The following is an 18,569-nucleotide window of genomic DNA, read 5'->3' as shown; positions in this document are numbered from 1 at the left end:
ACTCTCCGGAGCTTCTGATTGGCTGTGCTGGCCCGTCATTCGAATTCTTTTCTTCTTCGACCGCAGCCAGGGGGCCGTGAATGTTTTTGTTGGAGAGCTGAAATATGGAAGGTGTAAGGTTTCCTCCCGGAATGTGTGTGTGTGTGTGTGTGTGTGTGTGTGTGTGTGTGTGTGTGTGTGTGTGTGTGTGTGTGTTTGTGTGTGTGTGTGTGGTTGTAAGTAGGTCTCAGTTACTTCAAAGTCAAGAGTTTGTGGGAGTATAAGCTTCTTAGCTGTTTTATTTTGTGTTTATAACGTGTTATCTTGTAAATAATGGCATTAAGCAGCATTTTCAATGAGAGTTGCTCTAGTAGTTTCAGGATTAGCTACAACCGGGGTCTAAAATTAAAGGGACTGTTTGTAACTTTCAGAAATGATTGTTAACAGCGACACCTGTGGACGTTCAGTCAACTCAAGTCAGCGTCGAGCTCGCGCTTGCTCGCTCTAAATAGACATGAACGAGCAACGCTCAAAACTGTGAGGCGACACACGTCAGCTAAAATCACCATATCACTCTATATTTTAGCTTGCTTAGCAGTAACGTTAACTGACCAGACGAAGGTCTCTCCATGAACATGATTTAGATCTGATCCTACTGTTGCTGAAGCAGGAAAAGAAACGTTACCACGGTGCATATCTTTTCCAAATAAAATAAGGTATTGACTGAGTTAATCTTTGCATGTAAACTATTAATTAGAATTCAATACAGAGTTTTTGAGAATTGATAGATACAGTATCACAAAACATATTTTTGCAATTTTCGATATTTTCATCCACCCCTAGTAAACACTGAGTCAGTGGTAAAAGACAGTAGAAATATGGATCATGTAACCTTAGTTATTATTTTTAATTTAGGAATTGCTTTTTAAAAATAATATTTCTTAATATAAGGAATCTGCCATCGTGGCAGGTGGCCTGAAATTTTTACCTGCCACAGCCAACATTTACCCTGTATTTGGCAGGTGGCAGGTGCTAATTTCATTCCCTGGCTACAACACAACACACAGATGTAACGGTAAGCTTGCTAAAACGTTAGCTAACCCTCCATCTAAGCAGATAGTGAATTAAACAGTGTGCAAGAATAGTCTTAAAGCATTATTTATTGTAGCATTGTTTTTTTGTATATTAGGTAATTTGCAACCTTTTTTTTTTTTTTCCTACCTGTCTTAGGTTGCCATTCATTTCAGCACTATGGGAATCAGACTGCAGTGGGGCGGATGACATCTTGAAATCAACTCTCCGATATAGGTAATTCTTGACATTTTGTTGGCTTAAAGCTGCATTCATTCATTTGGATACAGAACAAACTGAAAACACATCTGACATATTATCCATCCATCCATCCATCCATCTTCAACCACTTATCCGGGGTCGGGTCGCAGGGGCAACAGCTCCAGCAGGGGACCCCAAACTTCCCTTTCCCGGGCCACATTAACCAGCTCTGACTGGGGGATCCCGAAGCGTTCCCCTTGAGTCACATTCTGGACACCTGACAATATATATTTATATAATATTTTTTCAGCTCTTTTGGTTTCCACCAACTCCTGAGAAAAAAATATCTAACCTTTTAGCTGCTAAATGTTTCACTGTGTTCACCAGCCAATTGCTAACTTTGTCAGTCTGTTATCTGATTCTGGGCAAGCGGGCATATCAGAGCTTTTTGTCTGAAAACAGCTGTCTGTTGCAGAGTGAGCTGAAAGTCACTACATTGCTCCATCAAACTGACGAGAACTACAGAGTTGGGTGATAATTCCCTGTGGGTTTGTGACTATGTTAAGCATCCCCTTTCACATTTGGATGATTGTTAATATAAAATACGTCGGTTAGTGTGGCTTTATTTATTCTTTTGTTAAAGTTTTGTTATTGTTGGGTGGTAATGCAGTTGAAGGGCTGGATTAATCAAGTGTTGTTGGTTGTGTGTGTTTTTGTAGAAAGCTCCAACATCCGAGATCTCTGTTCACATGTCACATAGCCTACAATGCCACATACAACTTCTACATACAAATGTTTGTGTGTAAAAGTGATGAACACACTCTCAAACCGCATGTTGTCATTCACACTAGACTGTTGCTGACAGGTAATTATACCTGGTCGTAGGCGTTCTCGCAAGACCTAGATGTGTAACTGTTTATTGGTAAACCATTTAATTGTACCTTCGAATACATCTATAAGCACAGTTATTGACTCTCAGCTGTATAGCGTGCACACCACTCAACACAGCAGGCAGTTAGGGCAGAGTGGTAATTTACAGGATTTTTCTTTATTTACAGAAACTGCATTAATTGCATGTTGTTGCATTAACCTTTTTTTTTTCAAGAATGAAGAAAAACAGTCTTGATGACAGTGATTTTCTTGATATCCGACGGGGTTTGGAAAGGATTTACCAACGCCACAAGGTTGGAGACAACACCCCACCCATAACATAAAGTTATCCTTAAATTGAGGTGAAAACAAGGAAGATTATCTAAATTAGGTTTTCATGTAACAACATGAATATGTACAGTGAATCCTGTCCTACTTGCGTACAGTCTTTATGTCCTACGTGGGCCTTTTTAAGGCAACGACAGGGTTAAAAAATTCATTTTACTCTGTCAGAGTTTAAAAACACACCTCATCTCTTTCTCTAAATGTTTAGAACATACTCTTAAATATATATACTATGCTCCCTCCAACAGTCCAATTTCTTCTGAAATATGGTAATTAAAGCGAGGTGGGTGCACGCCATACCCGCCCACGCAACTGCCTCTGCGCCGCTGCCATCCACCTCAACGCAGTCCAATCCTTTTCATTGCATAAACATCGAAATTACATAAAACACAGCGTTGGATTCACAGCATGGCCGGGCCCTGGCGTTGTGGGCGGCGCTCACATTTTGATCACTGACGCCTCTTACATTCTGACACATCACCGTTGAGGCAAGAATAGCTGATCTCTGAGTCTTACAGGCTGCAGGGTTTTCGCATTTCAATAACCCAACTCCTACACCAGGCACCCGAGCGCACAGCTTCCGGCTGCGTAGTACGCCCATGCACGCATACACATGCACATGCATCTCCTTCCGGTGATACTTGACCGTGGCGATGCTCGGTGAGGGCCCCCGTGAGATTTGGCTTTTCGATTGGCTGCTTGACGCACACAAGCGCCAGAGTGCTGTTGATGAAGACTTCCTGTCAGAGTTGCGTCTGAGATCAAGATGTCAATAAATAAGATTAACGTCAATCGGCCACCATGACGTTAACACCGCCGTCATTACCCAAATATTTGTTTTATGGACGTGTTCGGCAGTTACTCTTGTTTTTTTTGTTCTGAAGAATTCCTTACAGTCGGCAGCAGTGCACCGCCATACATCCCATCTTCATGTGATGTTGATTTGAATCCCACCTTGGATGTTTGTCACATGTTGTCCCCTCTCTGTTCATAATGTCATCCTGTCTCTTTCTGTTGAAAACTACAAACAAAGCCACAATTTTCAAGAGGTAATAAATAAAAAAATAGTTTTTAGGTTCTGAAAACACATCTTATGTAACCCTTAAGATCTTTAGAAAACGTTTATCATTGTACTTCAAATTTCCCAGTCCTAAAACGGTTCCCAAACATAACAAAAGAGAGAATTCACTGTCTTTTTTAGTATGACTTTAATGACCTAATTGTCTTATAATAAGAGAGAATGTAATAATGGAAAAAACAGGAGGGGAACATCCTGCAGGATTCAAACATAGGCCGCATGGTTCCAGTCAGAGGCTTAATTGGTTAAATGAAAAGGTGGTTTAATTGAGTTTAGGTTGTTTCTGCTTCTTGTCTGCCCACATCGTCCAGCAAGAAGACCGTTGGGTGAAGAGAAGACAGTCACGGAAAACTAATCTGCGTGTAATCTCTGTGTAAATGCGCAGAGCTGATGTGCAGGCGTTTAGTATAAAGGTCACTTTAATCTAAGTTGTTCAGAAACTCCACCAGAGAACGGCTCGTCCTCTTGCCTACGCGTCTCACAAACACTCAGAACAAGATAATGCAACAGGTGTTTCTGATTTTCACGTTTCTCATTAAAACAGATTACTGAAAGCATCACCAGGAGAAACAATGAAAGTAGGAGTCTTGTCTTTGGTTCTTAAGTCGCCATGCCAACATACGCTGTCAAGGCAAAAGTTTCCTGGTAAAATCAGCATCAGATGCCACGCAATTATAAATTCACTTTAAATAGCCTCACATTTGGAAATAAGTACAGATGAGGCATAGTTTGAATGTGAAGTGTTTTTTTTTTTATTATATTGGAGATGTGCCTGTGCCTAGCCTTGTCTTCATTATGCAAGTGTAAGTGGTTGACTTTTCCAGGGCACACGTCTTAAATTAAACAGCACGATCTGACAATACATGATTCAGTAGACATTAGTAAATTCAGTCTGTCTAGCACTTCTCATAGAAGGCATTAAGCAATGAAAGATTGTATTTCAGAGAACTTTGGACATTTCCTTTGAAAACTGTGACTCACTTCGGATAAAAGCACGTAGGAAATGGTGGAAGAAATCTGAAAAAAGGCAGAGCTAATATATGTTTACGAGTAAGTAAAACATATAGACTGTATTGTGTTGTACAGGTGCTTGTACAATCAAATGCAACCTGCTATACACTAGTATTAGCCTATACTTTATCAAGGTTATCATATTAAAGTGGCTATAATTAATTTATTTATATTAAAAATGGATCACATAACTGTTTGTATGTGAAAGGAGTCATGAAAGAAGTGATGAACCCACGGAGAGTTATCACCGACATATCCCATGAGCTCTAGGGGCATCTTTTAGCTAATTGTTTCTGTTTTCTGGCCTGCAGCTTTATCGCTTTGGTTCATTCTCACCGCTCTCAAAGTGTCATTTTCGGCCACGACAGGCAGCTGTTATTAACGAAAAACCTAGAAATGCTGTTCTCCAAACGTTACCTGCTCAGACAGATAAAGTTAGCAACTAGCTGGTGGAGCATTTAGCAGCTAAAGAGCCAGATATTTCCCTCAGGAGTTGGTAGAGACCAAAGGAAGAGCTAAAAGGAGAGTGAATGTTAGAGTTTACATTTTGCAGATGGCCAGAAAAAAAGACCCCATGAATGCTAAGGTTGATGTCTCAATAAGCAAACGACTGTTGACAAGTTCGACATATCAACTTTAAAAAGTAACATAATGTCAGTATAGTGTTTCTGCTGTCCCAAAGTTATTATTGCAGGTTTATGTTCTTGTTGAGATGGTGTCAACGAGGATTCAACTCCTGCATTATATTGAATGGTGTTTTTGATATTTGGTCCCGTCTAGTTCAGGTTGTCTGTTGGATCAATAGGATATCTACTTTCTACTTTCAACCCCAGTTGCACAATATAATCCTGTTTATTTCCAACTCTACAGTATATAAAAATACATCTACATCTCATCTCCAATGAGTACATTACCTTAAATTAAACCAAAATACCAAGGAAACATTGTTCAAAAGCTTCTGACTGGAACCGTGTTTTGTGATTACCAGGAAACGGTGACACAAAACAAATGATGTCTGCCGCCACCAGCAGCAGCAACAGACGTGTGTGCTGTAGTGAGTGTGGGTGGGATTACACAGTGACAGCTGGGTGAGATCATTACGGTGCGGAAAAGGGGGGTTGGGAGGGGGGATAAGAAGGGGGAGAACCCGAGAATCGGGGGAGGGGCGGGGTCGGGGTATAATGGTGTTGGGGCAGAGGGGCGGGGGGGCTTTTGTGGTGCCATTCTTTCCTCTGAGGAATGCATGCACTTGTATATTGGAAAAGTTAAAGAGAGGAAAATAATCCAGCATAATAACACCGATCTGCTTCAAATCCTAAAAAATGCTATATCTGTCCTTTTGCATTTGCGTGCACGGATGACCCGAAGCGAGAGATATGCATGAGGACGGTTCAGGCCAAGAGGAGTAGTTGATACGTGGGATATATCAGGAGGGGAATGAAGGGACAGGAGGGGGGGATCAGGAGGTGGAGAGGAAGACGGGTGACTCACAAGCTTCCAGTAAGAGGTCTGACTCAGCTACTGGAAGCCCCCCTGACCCTGTCTGGAGACAATAATCGGTGTTTTTTACTTTGCTGGAGAAAAGAGAGACCCCAAATGTCACAAGCAAGGAACTATGCATGCCAAACAGATGTCACTGCTTTTGCTTTTTCTTGGGTTAGAGGTGAAAATGTATTTATAAACTGTAGAGATTATGAATAATGCACAGGATTTGGGTTGTTTTTATGTGTTTTATAGACATCTATTTTTGTTACTGGAGAGACAACAAAGAAAAAGCTCCTCAGAAAAGGGCCTCAGATCAGTTTTAAAAATGCTTTGACTTCTCAAAAACATGAGTACGCGAGTCACGCTCACGTGCACTGAGCTTGTATGCATCGATATACCCTTCGTCATCGCCGTCCCTATGAAAAGAACGGAAACAAAACACATGCACACTATGTGCTATGTGCACTAAAGCACTTTGAGTGGTCGGAAGACTAGAAAAGCGCTATATAAAAGCAAGTCTATTCACCTTTTATTCCCCATTCATTTGAGTCACTCATACCGCTCTGCTGGCTCTTTCAAGTGATCCATCTCTCTGTTAAACCTCATGACCTGTGATTTGTGTTGCTATGGCGACATTAAGACGAGAGAGAAAGGGGGTCACTTTCACCCACGGCAACCATCAGCCGTGTAATGACCGGAACTGCTTATCACATGCTCCATTATGAGTCAAGTTGGCAGATCTGTGGACGTATGCCAGCTTTTATAGCATTTAAAAATGTGTTCCTTTTGTAGCTGCTTGTTCTTTGTGTTGGCCTTTATTTAGTAAAACAACAGAGAACATGCAGGTGTTTGATTACATAATTGATGATGAGCGTCAATCGTCATCTGTGTGTGTGCTTTCTCCTGCTGTTAAGAACAGAAATAAACACATTAAAAAAGCATCAAATCAAGCGAGAGCTTTCTGTACTTGGTCTGGGCTATTTTTGCATTCCTAGAAAATGACTAGAAATGCCATTCCTAGAATAACTGTTGAACCAGAGACTGCAAATTTTAAGAAGAAATTGGTTTTTGCCTGCTCTCTGAGTGAAACCAAAAAGACACCAACTCCCATTCCTCATCCTCATCTTCCTCCTCCTTCTCCAGTGTGGACCCCACCGCCTCTTCGTGTGGGACTCCTGTGATGGTCGCTGGTGATGGATGATAGTCGGACAGAGGGCCTGTTTCCTGGATGTGCCCTTAACTTCCATGTCAAACACACAGATATCCTCAGAGGATGGGAGGTACACACACACACACACACACACACGTGCACATATATGACCCACATTCACACACACACTACACTTTACATTCCCTTTGTATATAACCTCACATTCCTTACACTGACCTACATCTGCTTTACATAAAAGACAACTCTCTTTGAATATTTTTCTATGTCAGAGACTTTTTAAGTGCCTGATGCCTCGGTGCATCCATTTGAAATATATAAAAGTCATATTACAGCACAGTGAGCATAAACAATATGATAAGTACCTGTGAAAAGACGTCAAGCAGGTGAACCCTTTCACCCAACCCTTCCTCAGGCTCAATGTTCTGCCAAAACCTACACGCTTTTGCTTCCAACAAATCCCTGAGAAACGTGAATCACAGCACAGAACAATTACAACAGAGACTTAACCTCCGTCATAGTGTAAAGTGTGCTGATGGCCAACGTAAGCAACATAATCTCACTGTGTGTTCTGTCTCTCTAGAGGAAAAAGATAATTTGTTCAATTTTGGTGACTTATTTTATTTTTGTTATGTCGGAACTCCCTCTTTAAAATTTGATTTAGAAATAAGCTTTCTTGGTTTCTTGTATGAGGAAAATTATAGAATACAAAAAAAATGTTTATCAAGACTTTATTTTGAAAATGCAACTTTTACTTTCCATTCTGAGATTTGCATTTTGGGATTTTGGGTGACTAAAAACAAAGTCATAAGTAACACTGAAAACACTTGCAAGTCATTACTTGCACTTCTTTGGAAACTTGCACAATACCGTGTGGGTGAAATTTGTATCCCTGTTTCGACCGAATTTTGTATTAAAAAAAACAACCTTTTTTTGTTTTTTATTCGTATCCATATCCGCTGATGTGGCTTTATTGTTCAGTTGTAATGACACCGGTTCACGACCAGTTCAAATCTCTTCTCTCTCCTCTCTCTCTTTGCCTCTCTTGGTCTCAATTATCCCTCCTCTCACGACCCTATTTACTGTCTAATTAAAGCTGACAACCCATGAAAAGTAAATATTTAAAAGGAGTCAGTGAAACATTCATGTAGCTGCTTTTTTTTTTTTAGAGATGCAGCGTAGGCACTCTTGCCTTTCATTCATCTCTATATCTGTATTAAGTGCCCACTCTGTTCTGCTTCCCAGTCCTCCCAATAAAGCGTTAAACCCATTGGATGTGTGAGGTGGGATGTGAGCTGCCCACGCTCTTACTAAAAACAAAAGTAAAGATACATCTGGGAGCGAGGCGCAGTCTGTGAGTGTTTTGATTTACTTCTGTAATTTCGCTGCAGCTCCGGTGGTTTTTACTGTAAACCACTCCTACACTGTCTGCAGATGTGGCGCTGGATTTAGTGGGAAGGGATTTATGTGCACTGTGTGTGTGCTCGCGCGTGTGTGTGTTGAGCTGCACGTCCAAACCAAATTGGATTCTTTCTAAGGAATTCTGTCGTTGTTTTCAAAGCAAACTGACTTTTACTCTTTTACAATGGTTGGTCAATCACTCAGGATTTTACGGGACAGTTCGAAATGCAGCATAGCTTGTTTTTCCTTTCACAATGACTAAAGCTCTGCACTCATTAGTGGTGTAAACAACATAATCTGAAGACATCCTGCAGACATACAATGACTGATCAGGTCTGTTGGTTTAGAGAAATCTCAGAGTGAAACAAGGCAACAGATGAAAGCATAAAAGCCTCTTACCTGTAATAGGAACTCATCTATGATTTCATGTACAAGAGGAAAATAATTCTCAAATTTCTTTGCTAAGAAAGACGTATGTGACAACAAGTAAACGACATTTCATAAATGACAATATTGTCTTTGTTCATCATGTCCAAATGGTTTAGTTTAGCTCAGTGAAAACAACTTTAAGATTTTGTTTAATCAGGAAAACTTCTTTCCTAGTTGTTGCCACAAGTTACAATGTTTTTCAAGACTATCCTGGTCATGCAAACTTTGATTTCAGGCACAGTAAAATATGAAAACCGTTGCCGTCGTTAACCCCTCTGTACAATTTCACAAGGCCATTTGTCAAATATTGAAATTCTACAATACAGGGGTTCCATCTGTAAAATTGGCGTTGCCTTGCCAACCAATGTACAGTGACATATAATGATATAATAATAGCCTGGTCGCACTAAATGGCGTATGAATGACATAGTAATCGCAAGTCATTTTGCGTGTCATAAAAACGCCACTTTTGCTTTTGGCATGCCATTTGTACGCCATGTAGTCTGTACTAAGTGCAATGAAAACATATCCGCTTAAATTTGCTATGCTCAGAGCCGATGACGTAAAATAAAAAGTGAGAAAGACTGTTAAGGGCGTGCGAGTGGGAGGGGAGGTGGATGGGTCCAACAAACACAGGACTTTCAACCAGGAGACCAGTGTTCGGGTCCCAACGTTTTGTTTAATTACTTTGAAGTTACATTAGTGACGTTTGTGAGATGTTTTCCGTACTTCTCTTACCTTGTTTCCATACGTTTTTTTACTTAGTTTACGTTTTTATTTTAAGCCCAACCATGACATTTTTCCTAAACCCAACTAAGTGGTTTTGTTGCCTAAACCTAACTGTGGCCATTACCCTATATTTTTGTTGCGTTGTGTAGAAATGACAAGCAAAAGAGGCGTACAAATGACACACAAAAAAGTAGCATGGCCATGGAATATATTATTGGCTTGCGCTGTGTTCATGATAATTGCTAATCCAGGCTACATTTGAAACATGGTCAACATTTTAATGACTCAATGCTTGTGTCATCATGACTTGTATGTAATCATACAGTAACCGCTCCATGACCTCATTATTTTCCAAAAAAGGGGAATTTTACCTCTGACTCTGTTTTCCTTGTTATTCTTGCATAATTTTTTCAATAACCTCATAACTTGTTGAGGATTATTTCATATAATGGATTCAGGACAGAGATCAGAGTGGCATTCTTTGCCTACACCTGGTCCTTTAATTTGTCGGCAAGAAAATTGTCTGTTGTCATTTATTGATTTTCACACTATAGACAATTTTCCACACTGTGGACAATAAAATAGCTAATCTCCTATATTGCAACACCTTGTTATTCATAAATCATATTGGCGTATAGTAGATACATAGTGTGATATCAATCAGTTTGTGCCATTTTCAGATCACCTTAAAAAACAAAGCAAACATTTTTTTTGCGCATCATGTGTTCAAAGAACCTTGTTCAAAAACTGCTGTACAGTTTTTTTTGTTTTACCACATCCATCACTGTGACCCTGAATCCTTATGTTTTTAACAAAGGGTAGAGCAGCTGCTCACATTCCTTTCATTCCTCTACATAATAAGATGGATGTAACATCTATATTCAGCCCAGTGACCAAATGTCAACACTCAAACACCAAACAAGAAGATTGCAAAGGAATCTGAGGGCCTCCTGAACTTTCTATTCTTTCTGTCAAGGATCACTGAAAAACAAACTTGTTTTCACCCAGGAGCTGCATTGTTTCTCCACACGTGTTGTTGTGCAGCCGTTGAATTCAGCGTCCAATCGAGCGCCGAGCAGCTGAATGTGTTTACGCATGGCCTTTAGGTGCAGGTGCACAATCGAACCCAAGGGAAGGAAATGGAGGGGAGGGGTTTGAATGTGACACAAACAGGAAACAAGCTTTTGTGTTCCCCCCGCCCCCCTGCTCAGTGGTGCACAAGAAAGGTTTATTCCAAACTTTGTCCTTGTGCAGTCTATTTTGTTGGCTTATCTAACACAATATGTTTTGCCAGGAGCTTACATAACAGACAGTGTTGAAAGATATGAATCTACTAAATTTACTTCTGTCATTCTGAAATCTCTCATTGATCACATTTTTATCTTCACACAGACGTCTATGCCAGGACAGATTGGAGTTAGTACTTAATGGGAGGTCTGGGCAAAATGCCATTCAGGAAATGCCTCTTGGAGTCAAAAAAGTGATGGCAAAACAAGTCCATTTTTGTTTCTGATCATATATTGGTCAACCGTCTCACTGACGGTGATAGACCAGACAAGTCTTTTTTATGTCTGCCTGAGAAAAATGAAAGTCATTTGAACCCAAAACAAGCAAATACTGAGCCTGAAGTAGAAAAACTGTCAGCACCACGTAGCCAGCAGTAGTAGAAAACCAGCCAATGTAAACTAGTGAATAAGCTTTTCCAGCAAAGAGCAAGAAGTTAAAACAAACCTCAGCTTCCAAAACAGTCCCTTCTTAGTTCAAAACTTCCCTTTAATAATTACCAAAATACTCAAAAAACACAAAACAAAAACTGCCCTCTGGAAAAAAAGGTTTGTTTCTTTGCTCGACACAAAGTGAACTTCTCTGAAGAACAATTTAAAGGTACAGTGTGTATGATTTGGCGGCATCTAGTGGTGTGGTTGCAGATTGCAACCAACTAAGTACCCCTCTGCTCACTCCTCCCTTTCCAAGACTGCGGTAGTACAAAACCGTGATAGCGCCTTTCGCCTCACTCAGAATTCATCCTTACCATAATAACACTACTTTAGGAGCAACGAAAGTCGGACGGTTGCTGGTGGTACCACGGTTTTGCACTCTGCGACTTGTGTTACCGCAGTTTGAGTGTATTACACTCTGCTCCTTTAATGTCATTGCCAAAACATGATATATATTTCATTTTTAATGATGACTGATTGTAATGATGAGCTTGACCTGAAATGTTCAGAATATACTGTACCATCTTTCAAACCTCAAGTACATGAAGCATCTGGACAGACTGCTATAATATGTAGGCCTGTATGCACAGGGTGGAGGGTGTGTGTGTGTGACTGAGTGATGTCCTACACGGTGTGGGAACAGGTCCAAGCCCTGTACAGGAAAGACATTAGGAACAACATGAGTGTTGGGGGAGTGGGAGGGAGACAGACTGAGGGAGGGTGTGTGTGTGTGTGAGGGGGACTTTCAGGGAAAGGAGGAAACGAAAGGAGAACACCCTCGACTTTTTATTCTCACAACAAAACCCCTCCCCCTGTCCCCTCCCCACTCTCCCCCTCCTCTTCCTCCTCCAACAAGTGTGAAGTGTCCCTCCTCAACAATAAGTGCACTGCAGCGTGGCACAACAACAAATAGTGCGTCACTAACGAGTCACGGCAAACATTCCTGCTCGTCTGCGTTCGCGTGTTGTCCACTTGTTCCCGCCACATCGTCCCAGACTTTGTAGGAGTGTGTTTTGGGACAGACAGTTTGTTTTGGGAGGGGTCATCTGTGTGTTTAGCTCTAATTTCCTCTACAAACAATTTGGAGACCCCTCTGACTGACTTGGGAACGATTGTTTTTGTTGTGATCCAGCTATCATAGGATCCTTTAAAATGGCAATACTGCAGTTTGACTGTAACACATGTTTTAGAAGTGGTTATTTTATAATAGTTATACAGTCTAATGTCTTGTGGAGACATTGCAGCTCTGAATTGTCAAGTTTTCAGGAATAAAAACAAAACAAAGCAGGCCTTAATTCCAGTCAGACTGCCAGTTGTTTCTGGGTTTATACAACTGGATTTGAAAGTTGTTCCTCGGTTCTAAGATGATCATGTGATCCTTCAGTTGGATTTAGTGATTTTCACATGACATGAATCTGATGTTCCTCTGCTCCGCAGTCCCATGGTCTGAAACAGAGCCAATGCATAGTGCTTTCTTATAGAGGCTACATCAGTCCCACGCATGTGTACTGATGGTGCAAGATACCACGTTTAACTGGATCATAGGTTACGTTACCTTATTGATGAAATTGTGTCAATGTTTTGGGGTTTATTTAAGCTATTTGAATGGGAAATGGTGATTCCTATAACGTCTTGTATCTCCAGTAGGAACTGGCAGTAAAATTGCAGATTGGGTAAAACGGTTGGTTGGCTGTAAACCAGACAGGTGACTAAAAAAACACTGTCTGTTGCGAATTGCATATATCATTTTTGAAGGTCAGAGTTTTAGTTTTTTTCACTATTTTTGTAAATAAAAGCACCCTAATCTATTTTTGCAGCTCAAGCCATCTTGTTATCTTTTCATTGTCAATTGTAACAATCAGCAACAAGGGATGTTTTCATATATCAGAGATTTGTGACCTGAATCCGGACCACCGACCGCTCTTCAGCACCAAAAGGGAGGGGAGAGTTTGCTTGTTTTTAGAGTGAAGTGCCACTCCAGCTCCTCTCATGGGAGTGATTCATTCCTGTAGCAATAGAGCAGGAGAGAGAGCAATGAATCCAGGAATAACTGAATATACGATAGTTTCCACAAGGTGTTTCAGAGGTGAAGCAAACTCATATTTATTATTTTGCAAAATAAGATGTTTTAAAATGCAAGGAAATGAGGAGACTGTCCTCTCAAGAAAAAAGGACTGAACCAGTCGTTTAATCAAGTTGCCCCAAAACAACATATATTTCATTAAGCCCTCTAACGGCTAAAGTAATTATGACGGGAGCAAAGAAGTCACGGGTATTTATCTGCTCCACTCCAATCTGCAGTGATGGAAACATGACACCCGGGAGGGTGTGTCATGTGATGCTATGTGACGCACGTTGAAGTGTATATATAATAAATTAAATCAACAGGGATTTTGACAATTAATATAATTTATTAACGTATAAAACATACAATTAATATGCTCTCCTCAAAGCCACCAGACTCCAGTCAGACAACAGTCATTTTACCAAAAAAAACCTGTCTTTCGTAGCCTATTTTAACCTATTTTTAGTGAGCATGTTTAAAAAACCTGCATATACGTGCTAATTTCGGTGGGAAAAGGTTATAAGATACTGGAATAAGTGATGCCAAACCTTGACTCTTCTTAGTCCCCACTGGTGTTTTATCAAATATTACACCACACACCGTGTTCATGGGGTGCATTACTAACTGGGCAAAGTTTAACCTTATAGATTAAGTTGTGCTCAATTTTGAACGTTTTCTGAATGTTTTCTTACTTTTAGTCTACTCGACTAGTCTAAGTTTAAACTTCTGTTTAAACATCAGGGAAATTAGTTGTTAGGAACATCCCAAATGGACGGATGGGTCAACAAAATGTCTGATTTTAGCCTAGGAGACTGCTTTTTATTTCCTGTTTCCAACCAAAAGTCAATGTTTTTTTAAAACCATGACCATGACAAAGTGTTATTATGGTAACTATGACAATGAACCCTTAATGAGTAGGCATTTTAACCCAAACCACGTGGTTTCCCTAACCCTAACCAAGTTGTTTTTGTGCTTAAACCTGACCAAACCTTGCCCATAGCCTTGTCACATCATAAAACATATTTATTTTTCAACGATGGTTTGTAACCGTTATGGATGGCAGGAACAAATGTCATCCTGCAGATAGGGGCGTCAGATCAGAAAACGCTCGTATTTTGTGGTTTAATTTGGACGACTTGTTGGAAATGAGAGCTCTGTTTATGAAAATGAAGAGAAATTCAATCCCCAGTAAGAATGGTGGAGTCGGGACCAGAAACAGTGATGGAACCAACTCCCTGTAGTGTGAAAGAGTTACTGGTACTACAGATGCCACTGAGAATCAACTCTACAGTCTGCATCGCCTAGCTTTGAGACAATTTTAGCTCATAGTTTTGGTCAGCCATGGTGTGGTTAGTTGATGGTTGTATGGTTGGTCCCAATAATGCTCAAAACATCCCCCATATAAAACTGTAGGCAGCTCTACAGTAGATGCTATTTGCTTATGACCTCAGCTAAATGTACACTGCCCAGTGGGAAAACACAAATTAAATGAGTGGCTTCAGGAAGTCAAACATCTACCATCCAAACACCAACACCAAATATTTGTTCTCACAATTTGGTTGACCAAACCAGAACCAAAAGCTACGTTTTGAAGATTTTCTGCCTCTTTAGGGGGAAAAAAATAGCTAAATACAGCTAACCATTAGCTATGTGACAAGAGAAAGTATTGTGCATGAGCTGTTTTTGTTCCATAATCCTTTTGTGATAAAAGAAATTGTCTTCACGCAATTCACAAGAGATTATCTCACAAACTTATGACTGTGTTCATCAATAAGCAGTAATGCTTTAATGTAATAGGCTTCACAACATCTATAATCAGACCGCAGCATGATTTGCAGTAACTTCCAGTAAACAGTGGAAGAGAGGTAATGAGAAAGAAAGACAATTCACATGATAACTTCTGATGCTTCCTGTGAATAAGTTCATGTCGTGAATGATCTCTGTATTAGAGTAAAACTCAATTATAAGAATTAGACCGTTTGGAAGACAACAATAGCCGATTCATATCTAACTCACTTAATGAGCAGGTTGTAGTTTGACCCCTCTGACCCCAGTTTTTGTCTGTGGGTCTCGATCGTGGCCTCCTAATTAGTTCAACCTTACAATTGGCTCTTTCATATATCCCTCAGTCAGCCCGTCTTCCCAGGCTCACTGTTGTTTTTTTCAAAGACAAGACAGTCTGGAGTTGTATTACTGGTTTAGCGGGGACGAAGGAATCTCTGAAATCCAGGTTTAGAGACTCTACGGGGGGTGGAGTTTGTCTGAATCAATGTGTAGTCAAGATCTTTGTCACTCTAGTTATACTGTAGGTGTAAAAGGACGAATGTAATAACTTATCAGCATATCGAAAGAACTCTTAAGCATTTATTGTGCAACAGAAACTGCAGCACTAATTTTTATTTTGCAATCAACAATTTGATTTATTTATTGAGCTGACACGTTGTGTCCTTTTGAACTTTGTCTCAGCACATAATAAAATATTATAATCATGATTTTGGCCTCATGCTGTTTTTCATTTCTTATTTCCTGGGGGAATCGTACGGTGAGAAGTTGTATCACCATAGATAATCCAGTTAGACGTTGCCTGGAAAAAGATCACAGCGAGAAACCAGATATTAGCTTTGGGTACAGCACATGACGTGTAACGCATTTCCTGTTTTTAAACTCACAAACAAAGCCTGTTTGTAAGGGCCCCACTAGCGAGAACACAGGAAGGTTTGAAATGTTTGAAAACCAACCAAACCCGCAAAGTTGTGGCAGCATGTTGTCATTGATCACATGTACGGATGGTGTGTTGTACACACATACTGTAAATGTGTGCAACGAGCATCTCGAAGTCCAGCTTGAGCGAGTGACGAGATGAACCCTGTCTATCATATCTCTGTCATAGTTCCAGCGCTTGTTGTTATGACTAAGACAGAAGCAGTGACTCAGCTTATGTTTTGCTTAGAAGTCTTTAATGATGTTAAATGTCTGATAAGCTGCAGGGTCAAACGGTTTGGCAGTGAGTCAGGCTACCAGCTACTGGCAGCCATTGTGTTTAGGGGGGACTGACCTTTGTCACAGTGATGGAGAGGAAGAGTTGATATGAGAGCAAAACAATCCTCAGCTGAAAGCGTGATATTGTGTCAGGGGAGCAGTGTATGTTTGTGTAAGAGAAAGCAAAATATCTGCACGTATTTGTATTTGAAAGTGTGTCCATATGCTTGTAAGCTGTGTGTGTTCAAAGTGTTAGGTACTCGGAAAAATTGAATTCAGACATGTGATTTCCTCACGCACTTGTTTTGGAACGGTTTTGGAAGACAATCACAACTCTCACATGTGTGTTTATAGAGCTGAACATTGCGAAAAAGAAAGCAGGCTTCTTCCATTTCTTTAACTTTCTTTCCGTTTTGGAAAAAAGAAAAAACTAAAACACCGTGAGACAACCCACAGGTCGTTTCCTCTCATCCCTTCCCATCCTTCCTTCTCTGCACTTTCCCTTCCCGTCTCTCATCACTGCGAGTGCTGATCTTGCAGATGTTGCCCGTCTTTGTTTTCTCAGAACAATTCTTGTTTTATAGGTTGGTAAGGAGGAGAGGAAAATGAAAGTTATTGTAAGACGACAGTTGGGATTTGAGCCAATGGATTTTGTAAAAAAAAAAAAAAATTTGAATTCACTTTCTCTTCAGGTTTGCATACTTTAAAGTCTTCCAAATTTGAATGTCAAAACTATTATTTTGCATGTGTATCAGTGCACATCATAGACTGTACATATAGATAGATGACACGTCTCCACTTCCTCCCACTGTACAAAAGTGAAGCCAAAATGTCCCGGATACAGGAGCTGCCATCTTGAGATTTTGACGTCATTTGGAGCCAGAGTCTGCTCAGTAGTGATCGCGGGGCTGGAGCTGTGGTATCGAGGTTCGGCCCACACACCCGCCCGAGCCAATCACGAGCCGAGCACGGCCACAGCTTGTTAGCTGAGCCACATAGCTGCACCACAATAACTGTTTGGCTAGAAAGACACAACAACTAACCACAATATCTTATGATCAGATTGACACGTTCTATTACACAGACTCGTGACGGTTATGGAAAGTTAAAGTTACATCCCCTCTCTGGTACAATTCCCAAGCCTTCAGCAGCTGTCAATCATGAAGTCTCAACCCCTTTTTATAGAATCAAATACCTATTTAAAACCAAACTTATCAGGAAAATGAACACTTGAACATACATCAGCATAATAAGAACTACTTAAAATGACAGAAACCATCTTTGGGAAAAATGTATTTGACGTGTACTTTGACTTTGGCCCATGTTCCATCCGCTAACATTGAAGGAGGCGGGATTTATGACCTATACTGCAGCCAGCCACCAGGGGGCGATCGAGATGTTTTGGCTTCACTTTTGAGGAGATGTCATGTCGTCCGTCTTTATATACAGTCTATGGTGTACATCAATACAGTGCACTAATAATGAAGAAAACATTTAATTATCTTAAAGATACCCTTTTTTATATAGTAGACATTTTGACATGTCATGGCACGTCAATGAAAATGAAAAGGCAATGGAAAGTCAAAATGTTTTCTGAAAAAGATTTGTTGTCCTCACAGAGGATATTTATCCTAATACTTTACTTCTCTCATGGTCTTTTGGTAGTCAGATCTCTGGCCTATGTCGGGGGAGATCTGTAATAAATTTGGAGATCCCTCAAGTTTCATCATCATAAGGTAAACATTTTTTTTTTTAAATCCAATACTTAATTAATGCCATTCTCATCAGCCTCAGCTGTAGTTTGTGCTTTGTGCTGATTACCAAATATGATCATGCTTAACACACTACACTAGTGAACATGGCAAACCACTGCTAAACATAAGCATGTTAGCATTGTGACTGTGGGTATGTTACCATGCTGATGTTAGCACTTAGTTCAGCTAAGTACAGATTCACAGAGCTGCCAGGACGGCTGTAGGCTTAGTGTTGTTTTCCAAAGTGTGTGACAAACTGCAACACCTGCAAACAGACAAGATTAGA

At 40.4% G+C, this 18,569-nt stretch overlaps 1 long non-coding RNA gene across 1 annotated transcript; it reads left to right on the top strand.

Annotated features, from left to right (window-relative positions):
* Positions 1-91: 91 nt before the first annotated feature.
* LOC141757920 (uncharacterized) lies at positions 92-8,547 on the top strand. The gene is made up of 4 exons (XR_012591777.1): positions 92-155; positions 1,210-1,287; positions 7,184-7,320; positions 8,378-8,547. It is a non-coding gene; the product is annotated as an uncharacterized LOC141757920 (long non-coding RNA).
* The last annotated feature ends 10,022 nt before the right edge of the window (positions 8,548-18,569 follow it).

This window comes from Sebastes fasciatus, chromosome 19, assembly GCF_043250625.1.
Source record: "Sebastes fasciatus isolate fSebFas1 chromosome 19, fSebFas1.pri, whole genome shotgun sequence".
Taxonomy (NCBI): domain Eukaryota; kingdom Metazoa; phylum Chordata; class Actinopteri; order Perciformes; family Sebastidae; genus Sebastes; species Sebastes fasciatus.
This window is presented reverse-complemented; position numbering and strand designations above follow the sequence as displayed.